At 39.6% G+C, this 16,858-nt stretch overlaps 1 protein-coding gene and 1 long non-coding RNA gene across 2 annotated transcripts in view; one reads left to right on the top strand and one right to left on the bottom strand.

Annotated features, from left to right (window-relative positions):
- Positions 1 to 16,858, bottom strand: part of LOC115588980 (uncharacterized) — a 654,211-nt gene that overhangs the window by 474,424 nt on the left and 162,929 nt on the right. The gene's annotated exons all lie outside the window — the stretch shown is intronic.
- LOC115588991 (uncharacterized) lies at positions 2,377 to 6,258 on the top strand. The gene is made up of 3 exons (XR_003985434.1): positions 2,377 to 2,666; positions 5,358 to 5,410; positions 5,621 to 6,258. It is a non-coding gene; the product is annotated as an uncharacterized LOC115588991 (long non-coding RNA).

Consider the following 16,858-nt stretch of genomic DNA (forward strand, 5'->3'; position numbering starts at 1 on the left):
TTAACATGGCAGCCTTTAAACTCCATCTCCATGTTTGTGTGCAGGGCCGTAACTACCATTGAGGACACCGAGGTCATGTCCTCGGTATTTTTTCTCAGTGGAAAAAAAAAGAAGGTGATAACTGCCGACAAAAACTTTATTTTGTACGGAAACCACTTGCTCCTCTGTCTGATCATCACCATGGGTTACAGAGTGGATTATCCTGTCGTAAATATACCATCTTTGGTCATTGCACTGGTTTGTGGGTAAAAAAAAAAAAAAAAAAAAAATCTTATAACACCATTCGTGTTCAGCTCCCGGACCGTGGTCGGGGAGCTCAGGGGAGATGTTTCCTCCAGGACCGACGTTTATTTATTATAACTACTTTCACGTATGTCGTTGGTCGGTAAATAATGCCAGCAGGGAGCTTTGCTGTCTTTTGAGGTGCCGTCACATTTATTCACAGCTAACTGCAGCATATACTGTACATTTTATTCCTGTCGTTACTGCTGCTGCTCCTTTCTCTCTCATTCATTCACTGTCTGCCGTACACACGCTCCCTCACTGTCGCTCACCCACTCACACCTGACGCACACCTGACGCGCTGCCCTATTCATTAAGAGCTACGCCACTCTCACAACACCCTGTTAAAATCACTTCTAGACAAGCTGTACTTCAGCGGTAAGGATTTGTAGTCTGAAGTATTCTCTACTTCCTAAGATAGACATCGCAAAATTGGTAACTGGAATAAACTGGCCGCCAGGTTGCTCGTATTTTAATAAAGCATACGATTTCAAACTTCAGATTTCAACACGGTGTCCGTTGATGTAAATACAAAGCAGGCCAACAAGCTCACGTGAGTCATACGAAGCACCAATTATTACATGTAACGATACTTTTAATTTAACTGTCACGCCAGGTAATGCCATCCAAGTTAGTGATCAACCATCACTGATAGTGATGATCAGTGATAACATAACTAGCTAATGTTAACTGCCTACAAATGGTGGTTTCAGAGGTAGTGAGGCTGCTGTCTTGATAAGAGCCCACCTTTGGGTGGCCACTGAAAGCAGAGGGAAGATAAATCATATTGACTGATGTTAGCTGGCTAACTTATAATCCATGCTTGCTGATTTTTTGATGTTATGCTGTTCTTTGACTGTATCTAGTGCTGCTGCTGCTGCTACTACTTTAGTGATTTCTGTACTAGATGTTTTAATAGCCTATACTAATTATAGGCTATTAAAACATAATTTTAAACATAGTTTTAAACATACTCGTCAAGACTTCGGCAAGCAAATGGAGTTTCTTCTGGAACTCTAAAACTAGTTTTTGTAATGTGAATCCTAACAGAGGCCAGGCCAGTAATACAATGTTACCCAGCACTGTTAAAGTTACTTTATCAACTCAGCTGAGTTGTTGTGTGTTTACTTTCTTCAGACATAATGAAGAGAGCACAACAAACCCTGTTTCCCTTTGGGAAGAAGATAGTAAGGCAAGAAGAGGACGAGAGGGGGAGAAAAGGAAAGAAAGGTGAAGAGAAGACCAGGTGCTGCCCCAGGATAGGATTATTAATGTCCCATACACACTGATGTTAATCAAACCATACTGTCCTCTGATCTAATTCATTCATAATCATAATTATTCAATCTTAATGTGACTTAACATATCTAGTAGTATCTAATAGTGAAATTGTAGGACTTACATTTAGCTTGTGTTCTTGTACTGTTTGTGTTTGAATTTGCATTATTTGGTATTTGAGTTATTTAAGTGTGTCTTAAAGTTGATATTAAGGAGGTGTATATTGTTTTACTTATTTCCTTCTTGGCAGGAGAGACAAGTGGAGTCTTGTCCTGCATTATGCCCTGTTACATCTAGGCTAGACAATCTTTGAAACTTTGCTTATGTTAGGACATTTATGTTCATTGGAATCAGTGTACTGTCAATAATCAACAATCATATATTTCAGTTAGTCTACATGCATGGTGACTGGCTGCCTGCCCACATCTACTGGCTCTGACTGCCTTCATGTCTCCACATCTGTACTGTACTCTGCTGTCCCTGCCCTCACGAAGGTTGGTCAACACACACTCACACAGTGTCAGTTACAAATACACATTTCCTTATGGACCCGCCCGCTGAAACATTGCTTACGTTCGGACCTCCGCAATTATGACCTCAGTATTTCTAAAATCCTGGTTACGGCCCTGAATAGAACAAAACATACTGTAACGTTTCACGAAAGTGTCCGAGACGAGGAATAACTCTGAAGTAGACGCTTTATTTAGCCTCACGAACACGAAACACACGGTCACGTTCTCGGCAACACACAACTTATTCAGCCCCTCCCCGGCTGGCTCTGTCGGTGGGAGGAGGTTTTAATAACAGGAAACTTAAGATTTTGACCAGCTTTCTGAACATCCTTTCAGTTGAAGGCAGTGAGAGACTCGTAATGCTTCATGTTCAGACAGTGCGCCAACAATGTAATCCCTCGTCTTCAAAGGCAGGTGAGCCTTCCTCAGTAACACCGTGTTATTCAAACTGTTAGACTCTTATCACTGTATTCTGCCTACAACTGGACTGATGATGAACTTACCGATGATGAAGGCTCTGACACATCAAGTTACTGACGGATGGAAGTACTGAGTCGTTGGAACTGGACCTTCCTGAAGACTCTTGGCTGAGAGGTAAAACTTGTTGAACTATAGTTGACTAAGATACGGCAGTTAGTCAATGAGGATGTTTTTCCTAATTTATATCTTTGATATGAATATCACCTCTTTATATATATTTGTTTAATATTTTTGTTGGGTGTAAAATTCAGGTTAAACTTTACTAAAGTCGATGTGAAAGAGTCGATGATCGTGACAGCAGCGTTCAGCTGTGAGGAGCTGAGCTGCCCTTCCTCCTCACCACAGAGGTCAGTCAGTAGCATTAGCCGTGTTTCGGCTAGTAAGCATGGGACAGTCTACCCTTCGCAGCATCTTCTGGTTGCGTCACCAGATGTTTCCGCCTCTATGCGTACGTCACTATTTCTGCAGCTCAGGTCCTCGAAAGTGACAAGAAGAGTAAAGTTCGACTGTCAGAAAACTTTGCATAATATTTTCCCTTGTAACTAATCAGTTTCTAGGTTTGCTGAAGTGGATGAAATGTGCACTTTTTTGCAGAGATGATTCAGAGACAATGTTGCATTTGTTTTGTCTTTGCCCATTGTCATCTATATGTTGGAGGGTACAGTATGTAACAATTAGACCCAAAGATATTATTTCAAAATTCAAACATGATGACAAATCAATCTGCTCCACAGTAAACCTCATGATTTTAAGAGGTAAATTCCACATCCACAAGAGTACATTTTCTAAGTCCCTCCCAAACTTTAATGTCTTCACAAATGACAAATTTATATAGACACCTTGAAATTGATGCCAAAGATAAAAAGTGAGTGCACCCTATTATACTAAAAGTAATTTTCACTTACCCCAAAATAAGAAGTGCTTTATATATATTTGATTTATTTTATTTCAATTACATTTATTATTTTTACATAGAGATATATATATTTTTATTCTTTTTGTAACATCTCTTTATCACTTAATGCCTGTTGTTATCTTCACTCTGATTGTCTGAACTTTTGCAAATGTTAAATAATGAATGTCATTGAAAATGAAAAAAATAAAAAGACCCTTCAGTGTGTTCAGACCGCCAGGATTACCTGAACATACAGAACAGGAGAGTTTGATGGTGATCACCTGCCCTGTTTAGTTGAGCATTTTCTGAAGTTTAAGTGAAAAATGCAAACAGACCTGTTGGCAGGTTTGGAGCACTCTATCAGTGATGTGAATGCCATTCATAACACCAATGCACTAGAGGTGAAAAAAAAAAATCGACACTGACCTGGTTGCCGCTTTTGTCAGATCAGATAAGACCTATGTTATTACTTTTGCAATGTCAGATATCCACAGTTACATCCTGGATATCTGCAATATAATTCTTACTAGGAAAAAAATTGAATTACAGATATCTGCAATACATATCCAGTCCATCTATTAAATGTTCAAACGGCCACTTTTAGATATTTTAAATTTAGTTTTGACTAGTTCAATCAAAGTTGTAGGTATCTTGAAATACAATTTCAACCAGTGAGAATGTTATTGCAGATATCTTTAATTACCATTCTGACTAGTTGAGAATACACTTGTGACTAGGAGAAATGCTATTATGGCTTTCTAAAATGTAATTACAGATAGAAGTGTGGTTTGATTAAATGTTAAAACAGTTTGCCATAGGCCTGCTTCTGTTCTATACGTTCAGGTAATCCCTGGTGCTCTTTCTGTCTGATGACATCAGGAGACGAGTCCCGCCCCCTACTTCATACCGCTTCGTGTTCTTCAGACAGAGGAATAAGAGTCAGTGCAGCCCCCCTCCTGCACCCCTCTGTAGAACTTGCACTTGAAGTTAGATGTGTAATGGCAACACTGTAGAGGAACCCAGCTTGCAATAGAGAATAAACACTTTCAAAAACCAAGTTAGTATTCTGATGTCTGACAGAGAGATCTCCTCTAACCTGGTTCACTCTGTCTGATCTTCAGGACTTCTTCCACCTTGGCTGAACACTTCAGCAGCTGTTCTGAGAACTGTTGTTAGTAGAAGTCAGATGGATCAGTCAGCTGTGTGAAGGACGTTCTACCAGAAACATCATTTCTACTTGTAGAAATCTTGTGACAGAAGATTTTATTAATGAAACTCAACAGAGTCAGTGTTGATGTTTCCCTCCACCTTCATCTACACAGATCTTTGGACTTTGTGTGTTTCAGCTTTCTTCTTATTCAGCAAGTTTCAACTGGACTTGTCCACTTTTTACTATAAAGTCATCAAAGTCATCAGATATAATGATTTGCTACTGAGACCTGACAGCAACAACAGGAGCCTGTTTGTGTTTATTAGCAGTTGTTGTCTCATGACTTTATATGGAGACTCTGTTTATATGTGTTTGTAATGTATCAGTGTTAAACACTGACAACATGTCACCATGTTCCAGATACACAACTTCCATGTGTGTGTAGGAGCAGCACTGGTTCTGCAGTGTTTCATGTGGCAGCTACATGTTGTTGTCTGCAGCTGAATCCACATGTTGTCATGTTTCCTGCTGATGGTGGACACTGTAACCACTGGTGCCATCTTGTGTCAGAAGAACAACACAGCAGCTTAGCATTAGCATCCAGACTGTGTCCAGTCAGGAAGTCCTTGTGTGTGATGATGAGGATGATGAAGACAGAGGAGTGTTTAGAAGACTAAAGACAGACTGTAGATGTTGGTTGTGGTACATGTGAGGACTGAACTGTGATCACATGACTCTTCACCTCTGTCTCCTCTCACAGGGAGAAGATGATCTGCAGGATCCTGCTGCTCATCAGCCTCAACTGTGTCTCTGGTCAGTTTACAGCTTCACTTTCTGACACTGTGATTCAATGAAGCAGTTAAAGTGGCCCACATGTGAGCAAACAGCTGATGTTGATGAGCCTCTGCAGCTCTGAGACGTCACTAAACTGTCCACACAAACATGGAGATGGAGTTTAAAGGCTGCCATGTTAAAGCTGTCAGTGTGTCTGCTCCTCACTTTCCCTCTCTGTCTCCTCAACAGGAACATTTGTACACTCTTAAAACTGCTGGGTTGAAAATAACCCAATTTGGGTTATTTGGGTAACCCAACGCTGGTACAGAGTTGGACCTGTCCAACGCTGGGTTGTTTTAGACCAGCAGGGTTGGGTTATGGGCTTGACCCAGCATGTTGGGTTGAGACTGTTTACCCAAAAATGGGTTAAAACCAGCTCTGCTGTTGGGTTAATGTTATCCAATAAATGAGCTAAAATAGAACCATGTTGTTGGGTTATATTAACAAAGAAATGGGCTAAAACACAGCCATGTTGTTGGGTTAATGTTACCAAAGAAGTGGGTTAAAATCAAAATGTTGGGTTGAGAGCAAAATTTGCATTAATTAATGAACATTAACCTTAGTATGGTCAAATGAAATTGTTTTTAAACATGAAATTATGAAATTATGCAATTATTCAACGAAACAAGTACATGATGTCCATTATTTTATTTGGACATTTCAAGTTAATTAAAACAGTTGAATACATTTTTAACATTGCTCATTAATATTACATTTTCAACAAGTCCAAGTGCTAAACATATATACAATAACCTAAATATTAAAAAAGAAAAGGAGAAAAACAACAAAAAACAACAGTTTTTGGTACATGAACTTAATGGGGTGAAGTTGATCAGGTCTCAACTTTCAGCTTAATTAGCTGGGGTGTTGGATGATTCCATCGCAGCAAGTTGAGACCTGATCAACTTCACTGCATTGGACTCATGACCTGGGATTTCAAAAATGCAGGTCTGAATAAACTCCCAAACCTGGGAACACGGTTTTGGGTAGTTTATATCCAAAACAAAAAATGCTTTAAAGCATCCATCAACAGCACCCAGTAAAGATGGGTGCTCCAAGGCTACCCCACTAATGACAACAAAGGCCTGGGAACACTGATGCTCCTCCCCTAGCATGAGGACATATGGGTATTCTGTGCTTGCAGTCGCAAGATACTCCACCATGTTTGTTCCAGGCTGAAAAAGAAAAAAGAGAAAAACAAAAATTAGTTTGTACAACAGGTTAGTTCAACTCCACAGGTAATGCCCAGTGCTGTACCAGACACTGTATCTGGAGTCTGAGTCCAATAAGCACATTTCTGTACATGCCAAAATGACCAGTCAATTCCACTTTGCACAGTATTAATGATGATTGTCTCAACGCAGTGTTGCTCAAAAGTGCCCAAGTCCCCAAGGATCCTAGAGGTGGGCACCATGGGGTCCCCAGCAAAAGTGGTTACTTGTATCAACATCAGTTTAACCACTTTAATCCTATTTTTCTCTTAGCTTACTTGAAAATGAGAGATCTATATACTCTGAATGTGTCGTGATGCAAAGGCCTAGTTGACTTTCAAAAAATGTTGACAAATCTTGAAAAATGTGAACAATGTGGAATAATTTTGAAATGATTAGATATACTGTAAGTCTTCTCTTGGGGTCTCTGGAAAACCTTTTAAGATGGGGGTCCACGGCTAAATACACATATAGGGGTCCTTGACGTGACATTTTTTGAAAAGCACTGTCTTAACTCACGGGCTGGATGTCAATGAAGGCCTTGAGAACCTCCAGCTTGCTGGGGCGGCACACTTTCCGTCCAATTTTGTATGAGGCAGTTGGGAGCAGCACCGGCAGCAGCTGTAGTGCTATCTCACCCTGTCGATCTGTAAAAATAAAACATTTATTGAACGTCTGTCAACATTAAAGGACCACTTCACTCATTTTCAAGCCATCTTCATACAATTAGTCCTCTGTAATGCTCACTAAATTATGATACCACTTATATCTACTCACTCTGTCTCAGAAGAGGACTGTGAACAGCTGAGAAACCTGACAGCCAGCAGCATCCACATTTTTTTTCAAACATAATTTCAAACTTGAAAAAAAAATTAAAACATTATAGAAGCAAGGTATTATATATTGAATAAAAATGTACATCTAATTTGAAATTAACTTTTAGTGAGCATTAGTGAGGAACAATTATATCAAAAGTTGAAATTAGCGAATTTGTCCTTTAGCTCTTAACTTTATGTACTGTGGGGATTTTTCTTTGCCAGTGGATCCACTGAGCAGTGATTCTCAAAGTGGGGTCCAAGGACCCCCAGTGATCCTTGAAACGGTTCCAGGGGGCCCCCAGCAAAAACATTAATAATGTGTTTTCACCATTAAGTCAAAGAAAGCAAGAAGATATGCTCACCAAACAGCTCCCATTAAGGACATTTATTGTTTCCAAATGTTACACACAATAAATATCCTTAATGGGAGCTGTTTGGTTTTTTGATCCAGCACCCAACTAGATGTTTTTTGGGATGTGTGTGTGACCTTTACTTTTTACCATTTCACCATTAAGTAACACAATGTCAGAATGTATGACTACCATTTTGGTCAAGCACACATCTTATCAGAATGGAAAACCCTGGGCAAAAATCTTATGTAATTGGGTTCTGTGGTCTAACTTGTGCCAGTTTTAGAGTCCTTAACATTTAAAAGTTTAAAAACCACAGCCACAGACGTCATTTCAAACTATGACGTGCCTTAAACTCACACTGCTGCACTGAGAAATAACTGACATCGACAAAGTTGAGGGCCACATGTTACACCAGCTCTATGTAAATACCTGCTGAAAGTGAATCAATGTTCACAAGAATGTCTCCAGTCTTCTCCCTTCTGCCCATACGAATGATTTTCTGAGCCAACTCAGGGATCCATTTCTCAGACATTCGTTGATAACATTCTGGCTGTATCACCGCAAAATCCTGAGCGATCTAAAGACAGGAACCCCCCCCCCCCCAAAAAAAATGTGTAAGGTACATGTAACATCCGACACAGGTAGCTATGAAATTTGTACTCTAGGTAGGCGCCTGGGTACGTTAAAATGTAACATTTATATCTATGAACCTGTTTTTAACTTCTGCATTTTAACTGAAGTTATGAACTTATCTGATTTTAACTATTAAATTAGAACCCCATGAATCATTATATTATATCACTATTATGGAGTAAGATCGCTACTCCATACACTATATGCTTTCATCTTTTACCACTGATTTATGTGCCTTCAGTGTTTCCTCTAGAAACACTGTTCAGCCGTGACAGGTCTGTCTACCTGTCCACATTCTGCCACTAAATGGCACAGGCTGTGTTCACAAAGTAGAGTTGTCTGCCGTGGCGGCCCGTCACGGTTAAATGGATGTAGCAGAAATGCTGGCCTTGTTTTAATCAAATTAGCAGAATATGAATTACCTTTTTTATGATTACTGAAACATCACATTTGAGTTAAGACACACTGATGCAAGAACATGAGGTTACATCGCAAGAAATGTGCTGGCTTATTTGCACAGCTAAAAAACTATGTTTCTCTGCATTTAACCCTTCAAATACCCATCCCGTTGAAGCCCATATGGCAGAATCAAATCACTAACTCTATTTCTACAATAATGTTTTCAAAGAATCCATTCATTTCATTAATTTTAAACAGGGTTCTATATGAATTTTGAGATACAGGATTCCTTTTTTATATACCTTTATGTTTTTTAGCCAGAAGTCGAAATCAAATGTATGAATTTTAGACAGGGCAACACACAAACATTGTAGATGTAAACTCACCATGCCTGGAGTGTCCATGAGTCGAGGGAACTCTGCCAGTATGTCTTGGATAGACTTCGTCCCATCTTGTCGTATCCAGTATGCTCTATGGACTGCCGTCTCCAACATGTACTGGGTTACCGTAGCTTGTGGCCAAAAGTTATTTTTGAGCCATGATGTCAACTGTAAGCACCTCTCACCAGTTATAATGGGTTCTGTAATGTGCAGAGAAAAGAAAGAATTGTAGCAAATAGTGATAAATGAAGACATCCAATACAACATCAGTTGGATTGAGATATAAGGGAAACATGTCCCCTCCACCTCAGTCCAAGACATCTTGCTGTACCTGGCAAAATGACTGGGTCAGCTTGAGGTACTGCTGCGGAATTCACCCGGCGGCCTTTGCGGGTCCTTTTGCGCACGTTATGGAGGCGCTCCTCCAGGTACCCTGTTGCGGGCTTGTGGGCCCTCCCTGGGGTGAACCATGCATCCTAAAGAAGAGAAAGTAAATAGATAACACAGGCCCACACACACACATTCAATGACCAGCAGCAACACTGAATAAAGAGTTATACCAGTAGGATTCACAATAGAATGTTTGTAACAAATTTTTTACATAATGGTCTAACCTTTAATTTTCCACCTGGTGAACCTTTTTGCAACATTGTTACTAAAACTCTCTGTCTATATGCTGTTAGTACCATCTTCAAAGACTGGAAGCACAGTAATGTACAGGTTCCGTTTCATAGTAACAACAGTACGATACGCTGTATGGGAAAGAAGTGTGTGAGTTGAAAGATTTGCTCTGAGCAAATCTGAGTGTGGTTAGAAACTTTACTTACATAGCCTGTGCCTTGATTGTCTCTCAGGCATGGAAACTGATCCACTATGGAGGACGCCAGCCTGGCCTTCATGGCTGAAGTAGGACTTAAAGACAAAAGACATTTTAACAGAATTTGTTAACGCTACAAAAAAGAATTATCTCTTTCTGAAAAGGTTAGTTTGAATTTTTTGAAGTGAGGTTTATGAGGTACAATAGTCAGTGTATTGCTTACAAATGCGCCCAGTTTAGACGAGCAGTTGAATAGTAACAGCATTGAAACAAAGCAAACCAATTGTCTGGACGAGAGCCAGCCCAGCATCAAAACATTTAGCGTTTTACCTTGCTGTCAAACAACCCTTTGCCTTTAAACTACATCTTCTCACCCATAGAAACAACTGATCTTTGGCACGGCAAGTGTTAAAGTGCAGCTGTGCTAGTAAAGTGGTAAAAATACTTTAAATGTTATGTAAACAACTGATATTTTTTGTGGCTAAAATACTATGTTTTGCTGCTTAAAGCCCAGATCCCAACAATAATTATCCCTAGATCAGACAGTGAACTTGTAACTTCCACTCTCGTGTGAGGTGAGATTGTGTGCAAGAATACTTACTTCTCCCCAAAGCGCTCTATGAGATGTCCCACCAGAATACGGACCATTAACCTTCTTTCAGATACTGAGATGTGGTTGCTTCCCTGCAGACTGGAAACCACACCTTTCCCATCAGTTGCTTTTGTCAGGATCTCACAAATATTCTATTGAAAAAAAAAGTATAGACTTAAGGAATTTTAAAGAAAAAAATATTAATCTTAAACTGTGGACTATAATCAGTTGTTTGTAACCCTCCCCTCCCTATAGGGTTCGTGTAGCTAAGCTTGTAATTCAATTCAAAATTCAACTTAAATTATATTTGATTCAAAATAAATGGCCTGAAAAGTATAGAACACCGCATGGATGAGCCATTTTTGTAGTTGGAAGGCACAAGTCCTGGACTTCAAGGATTTGACAGGTAAAAGTCAATAGGTTTTGAGAATGGGGATTTTACCTTGATGCCTAAAATGAGGTATGTAGTTAACTAAACTTCATGGAAACTGTTTGTGTCAGCACAATATTTTTATCATGGTGATGAAGACTGTTGTTTAATAAACTTTTGTAAACCACAGACTTATGCTATGCATTCAAGTGAAATGCCCACTGAAAAACCACATTAATTTTCCCATGTAAAATTCAGTACGTCTGGGACATCTTTCTTCTGGGCTCATTCCTGTGGTGCTCTTCTATTATCATAATTAACAATACTTGCACAAGTGAACTCACGAATCTTGCTCCTTGCTCCAGTGAAACACACTGTTCTGTAGGCAACTCTAGCCACGGTGTGCCTTCTGGAGCTGGTATGGGATCCAGCAATAGGGAAGTCTCGGGTGTGGGGCTTGAATCCTTAAAAATAGGAAAAGGAAATTATTGCTTTATCGTGATATTTAGAGTTTCAGAAGAAGAAGAATTACTGGGTATACTTACAAGATGCACTGTACATGTCACTGACACCGAGTATCCCATGCTATATTAATTTTCTTTATAGATCATAATATTGAATTATGTTGCTTTAAATGAGGTACTACAGAGTGGTGCTCTAGACAAACGGTTAAAGAGATAGGCAAATCTGAGACTCCAAAACTAGCCCAGACAGAAAAAAATTACTAATAACTACTCAAAAAACACATAGGAGTAAAAGCTACCCTCCAACTGCTACTTGATGTCTCCTCTCCTCGGAGTTTCCCCCTCTGTCCTTTTAACCCAACCAACCATTAATTGATCACAGGTGTTCCATCCCTACTCAGAAAGGAAGGCACCTATAACACATACAACTTACAAAAATATCAAAATTCATAAAGTGACATTATACAAGCTAAGTAACAAATTAACAAATGTGAACGCAGAGGGTTCTGAGCTCTGATCCCAGAGATTTCCCAGCTCTGATGTTAAGTGTGCACAATGCTATTTAGAGTACAAGTTAATAACAACATAGGATTAAGAAATGTAAAGGCAGAGGGTTCTGAGCTCTGATCCCAGAGATTTCCCAGCTCTGATGTTAAGTGTGCACAATGCTATTTAGAGTACAAGTTAATAACAACATAGGATTAAGAAATGTAAAGGCAGAGGGTTCTGAGCTCTGATCCCAGAGATTTCCCAGCTCTGATGTTAAGTGTGCACAATGCTATATACAGTACAAGTTAATTATAACAGGATTAAGAAATGTAAACGCAGAGGGTTCTGAGCTCTGATCCCAGAGATTTCCCAGCTCTGATGTTAAGTGCACACAATGCTATTTAGAGTACAAGTTAATAACAACATAGGATTAAGAAATGTAAACGCAGAGGGTTCTGAGCTCTGATCCCAGAGATTTCCCAGCTCTGATGTTAAGTGTGCACAATGCTATTTAGAGTACAAGTTAATAACAACATAAGATTAACAAATGTGAACGCAGAGGGTTCTGAGCTCTGATCCCAGAGATTTCCCAGCTCTGATGTTAAGTGCAGGTGCAGGTACAGTGTTCCTATAATATACACTATGTTTAAAACCGCCTGTATCTTAATGAAACGTAATGATCATCATCATTCTGTTTGTGGGACCTCACAACATGGAGGGGGTGATAGTCAGCAATGGAATCAATGTCAACTACATCAAGTGCTGTGGTGGGAGAAACAGTGAAGGAAAAGTAATGCCTTTCAAAGCCTGTCGTTTCCCATTTTTTCACAATGATTTTCACTGTTGAGTTCATTACCACAATGCTCTGAATGGTTCCAAACTGAGGCTCACCATTGGCAGAGTGAGAAAGCCAAAGTGTCATTCCTGGCCTATAGCTCGTACCCTTGTACTTAATCCATGATGCCAAATACACTTCTGTAAAAATGGCAATTCCATCAAAGCAACATTTCAACTTCTCAAAATCATCTATGGTTCCAAGGAGATTGGTCTGCCCTGGCCCAACTTCAAAGTTATGATTGAAAAGCTGGCCAGACAGAAGAGTGTAACACATCATTATCTGATGTCTGTAGGCCTGGGTTTTACAAATATTCCTAAAATTACAGGTCACATGGCTTACCTGTTTGAAAAAGGAATGTTTTGCCTCAAAGCGCATGGACCAGAAGTGAACTACAGGGCCCAATGCCCTGATTGCACTGGCATAATGAACCATGAAATGGTGTTTGGGTTTCAAGTGTCTGTCAGGGTAGAGCTCTAAATAAAGACAATGGTGTTCCTGAATCAGACTTTTCAGAAAGATGATGGCCCCTTGTGTCAATTCAGGAGAAAAGATGAACTCCATACAGCTAAGTAATGAAAGGAGCAATTCCCAGTGTTTGTTTCCCTCCGGAACCAAATCTCCTATCATGAGGGGCAGCAGTCTCAGTAGACACCATGTCTGTGTAGCCGTTTGCCTAAAGGCCCCATCAGGATTTTTCAAGTCTTGGGGTTTGATTTCAGATGGCTTGTTATGGACGTCATGAAACCCATAATCAAAGCTGACCAGTCTATTGTTCACCTTTTCCAGGGTCATGACTTTTTGGTCAATCAATGAATTAAGCACTAGCTTAATTTCTAAACCTCCAACCCCCTCAAGGATGTCGTGCATGACATCAGTTGTTATGTTGTCAGTAACATGGTAGAACTGCAGCTTGTTAAGGGAACACTCTCTTTTGACACCAGTTTCAGTTGAGTTGTTCAGAAGGCAGTCTGACTGGTAGTTGACCTTATCACGCAGTAACAAAGGGTCCTCAACGGTCTGCTCCCATAACACCTCTTTGCGAACCCGACAAATTCTACATGAAAAATTGCCGGAAAAGCTTTCATTGTAACCAAGAATGCTGTTGAGTCCAAGGTTATCTCCGCAGACCTGGGCCAGTCCAACCTTTACAGTGCCACTGAAATGTCTTGCTTCAATCTGAATACCATTCTGTTCCATGTCCCTAATCTCATTCACAATTGGATCCAGAACAGCATTCATTCCTCCATAATGTTTCACATCATTGCTCTTGTACACTGCCAGCAAAAAGTGAGACTTTAGGCTGGACAGATACTCTGGTGGCAAGCATTTAATTGTGAAATAAATGAAACCAAGCTTGTTGACTGATGTTTTAGAACCGAGGGGGTTGACCATCTCACAATCGTCTGCATAAATGGCAATTGGAACAGACAACTCTTCAGAAAATAGATGATTTGTTCTAAAGAGTGTGCCATCTCTAAGGTCCTCAAAGGCTGTAGTTTCACGGTTTCGCCACTCTAGGATTTTCTCCATTGTGCCTGGACTTTCTAACACAAGCTTCAGCATCGCTTTCAGGGGAACATACTGAAAGGTGTCCCGAACTGCCACTTGTTTCACAGTCCCTGTCTCTTTATCAGTTTGTTGTATATAGGAAAAGCCAGGGAGAGGTAGTGCCTCTGGCTGTACAAAGTATCCAGTCTGGGTGAAAAACTTCATTTGCCTATATTCTGACTCAAAGCCACGAAATGGTTCAGCTGCTGTTTCAAACTGCTCTAGCAGTTCCTGTGCTTTTGGAGTCTCAGAGTGGCCTATCTCTCTTAAAAAAGAAACTGTTCCTCTCTTCAGACCATCAACAATGTCTTTGATTAGACTAGATGTGTGTTCAACAACATCCCTGATCCCACTGAATGTATGTGAGGACTTGGCCTTCAACCTAGCTAAGAAGAGTGCAACTCTGTCTTTTATGCTTTCATCCGGTAACTCATCCCATTCCTCCACTGCAGTCTCACTGCATTCCACCTCACCTAACACATTGGGTTCAGGGTCTGGGGATATGGACCAATCAGAATGTTGAGCTGAAGAACCTTCTTCTTCAACAGCAAAGTCAAAACTGTGCCTTATAAGGTGTCTCCTAAATGATCTCTGGTTGTCAAATGAACGATGGCAACCAACTTGTGCACACTGGAAATAAGTTGATGTGGAGAATATACCATGCATCACTTTCAAATGGAAAAAAAAACATCTTATGTCAGGGCCTAAAGACCTTCTACATTTGAAACAAAGATAACCCATTTTGTCTCGACCTTCTCTATTGTACCTCAAGCAACGTCAGTTGTTGTTGAAATTTAAGCCGTGGCCCAAGGACGGGAATCAGGGTAGTCAGGCTGTTTCCATCCAAGAGAAAAAAGCATTCTCTATCGATCCGCTGTGCTGCAAAATAAAAAACTATTTAAATGTTGACATTATGACTTCAATATCACATTTATTTCAAACTTTTGCCTCAGTTACGATTAATGAACATCGTAATGCAACACATTGAGCTTCTATTTGCATCATGTACCCCACCATTGTTCATCAAAGTATATTATACAACAGTTAGTTCTAACCAAATAATTTGATTTGACGAGAGGCATTTTGTGAGTGCTGATATAGTACAGTACAACATCACTTGGACATGCAACAGTAAAATCACTCTGCTCACAGGTGTTCTAAATATAACCGTTGTTGGTGCAAACTGACATTCACGTTGTATATCGTCATGGCTGTGGTTCTGTTGTAGGCACAAGGCCTCAAAGACAATCACAGCCACGCCAATATTGCTTAAAAATATGGCATAAGTGACTATCATTGTAGTCGATAAGAAAATGTTCTATTTTTTTCATGTCTATTCATTAATATTTAGGAAATAAACAAGAAATGAATTATTAAAAAGCTTAAGTCTTTATATTCTTAATCATATTTAATATATGTATTCAATTAATTGCCAATCCCTACCGCAAGCAGTTCCGTTTCACAAACTGTGGCCAATAGCTTTATAAAAGTTAGTCAAAGATGCAGCATTATATTTTTTCTTTAGAAAATCCCAACTGCACTAAGCTATAGCCCTTCCACATATTTACACAATGTGGATCTCAACTTGCACCATGCTCTTTAATATGTATTTAATGAAACTGTTTCAAATGGATAGCTGTAATTATTTGATGTCGGGTTGTATCACAACAACCAATACCAAAATACCTTCAAAAGTGGGGATCCATTCTGTCAGAGACCATTCAGTGAGTTTCTCCCTCACAAACTCATCCATCTTTTGGAAAGAACAGAAAGATTAATGATTACTTTTACAAAGCCAGTCAACTTAGTGTGTCTGCAGAGCTTGAATAGTGTTTACAATCAGCTTTATTATAATAATAATATGCAACAGTTTTATTATAATAACAGCATGCAAGCTCTGGTCTAAGGTACAGTGAGGGAAACTACCAAGAGAAATTTCAGTGAGGAGAAGAAGTGAGAGGCTACTACGCATCTAGAAATAGTTAAAATACAAAGTAACGAGCCCAAATATAAACATACTTTGCCACTGTTTTCCATAGACACTGCATGAAAAGGGGGATTTTCGTCAGTAAGTGGCACAGTAGATTGTTGTGGAATTTCAGGATTACGACTGTACACAGCAATTTGCAGGCAACACCAAAAACTGCTGTGAATTGTCGGAAATTGACGTGGGCCTTGCTTGGCAGTTGTCCCCCCATGACCCCCTTCCCCTTAAATCTAGGGGAGGCTTTAACATGTAAATGTAAATGCTGTGAGCTATACAAATGCAAATCAGGGTAGCAGAAGGAGTTTTACCCCAGGTGACCTTTTTCTAAAAGGTATTAACTTGATTTTAAGAAAATCTCTGGTATAAATAGATCAGGCTCAATGTAGCCTAATTTTAGACTCTTAAATTTAAGCTTGAATTGATTTATTTAATATAGGTATGCTAGATTAATTACTGTGTGTCATTTGCAATGGCCAGTGTTATGAAAAAAAAAGATACACACAATGATTTATTTATTTATTTAGTTAA

Source organism: Sparus aurata, chromosome 10, assembly GCF_900880675.1.
Source record: "Sparus aurata chromosome 10, fSpaAur1.1, whole genome shotgun sequence".
Classification (NCBI taxonomy): domain Eukaryota; kingdom Metazoa; phylum Chordata; class Actinopteri; order Spariformes; family Sparidae; genus Sparus; species Sparus aurata.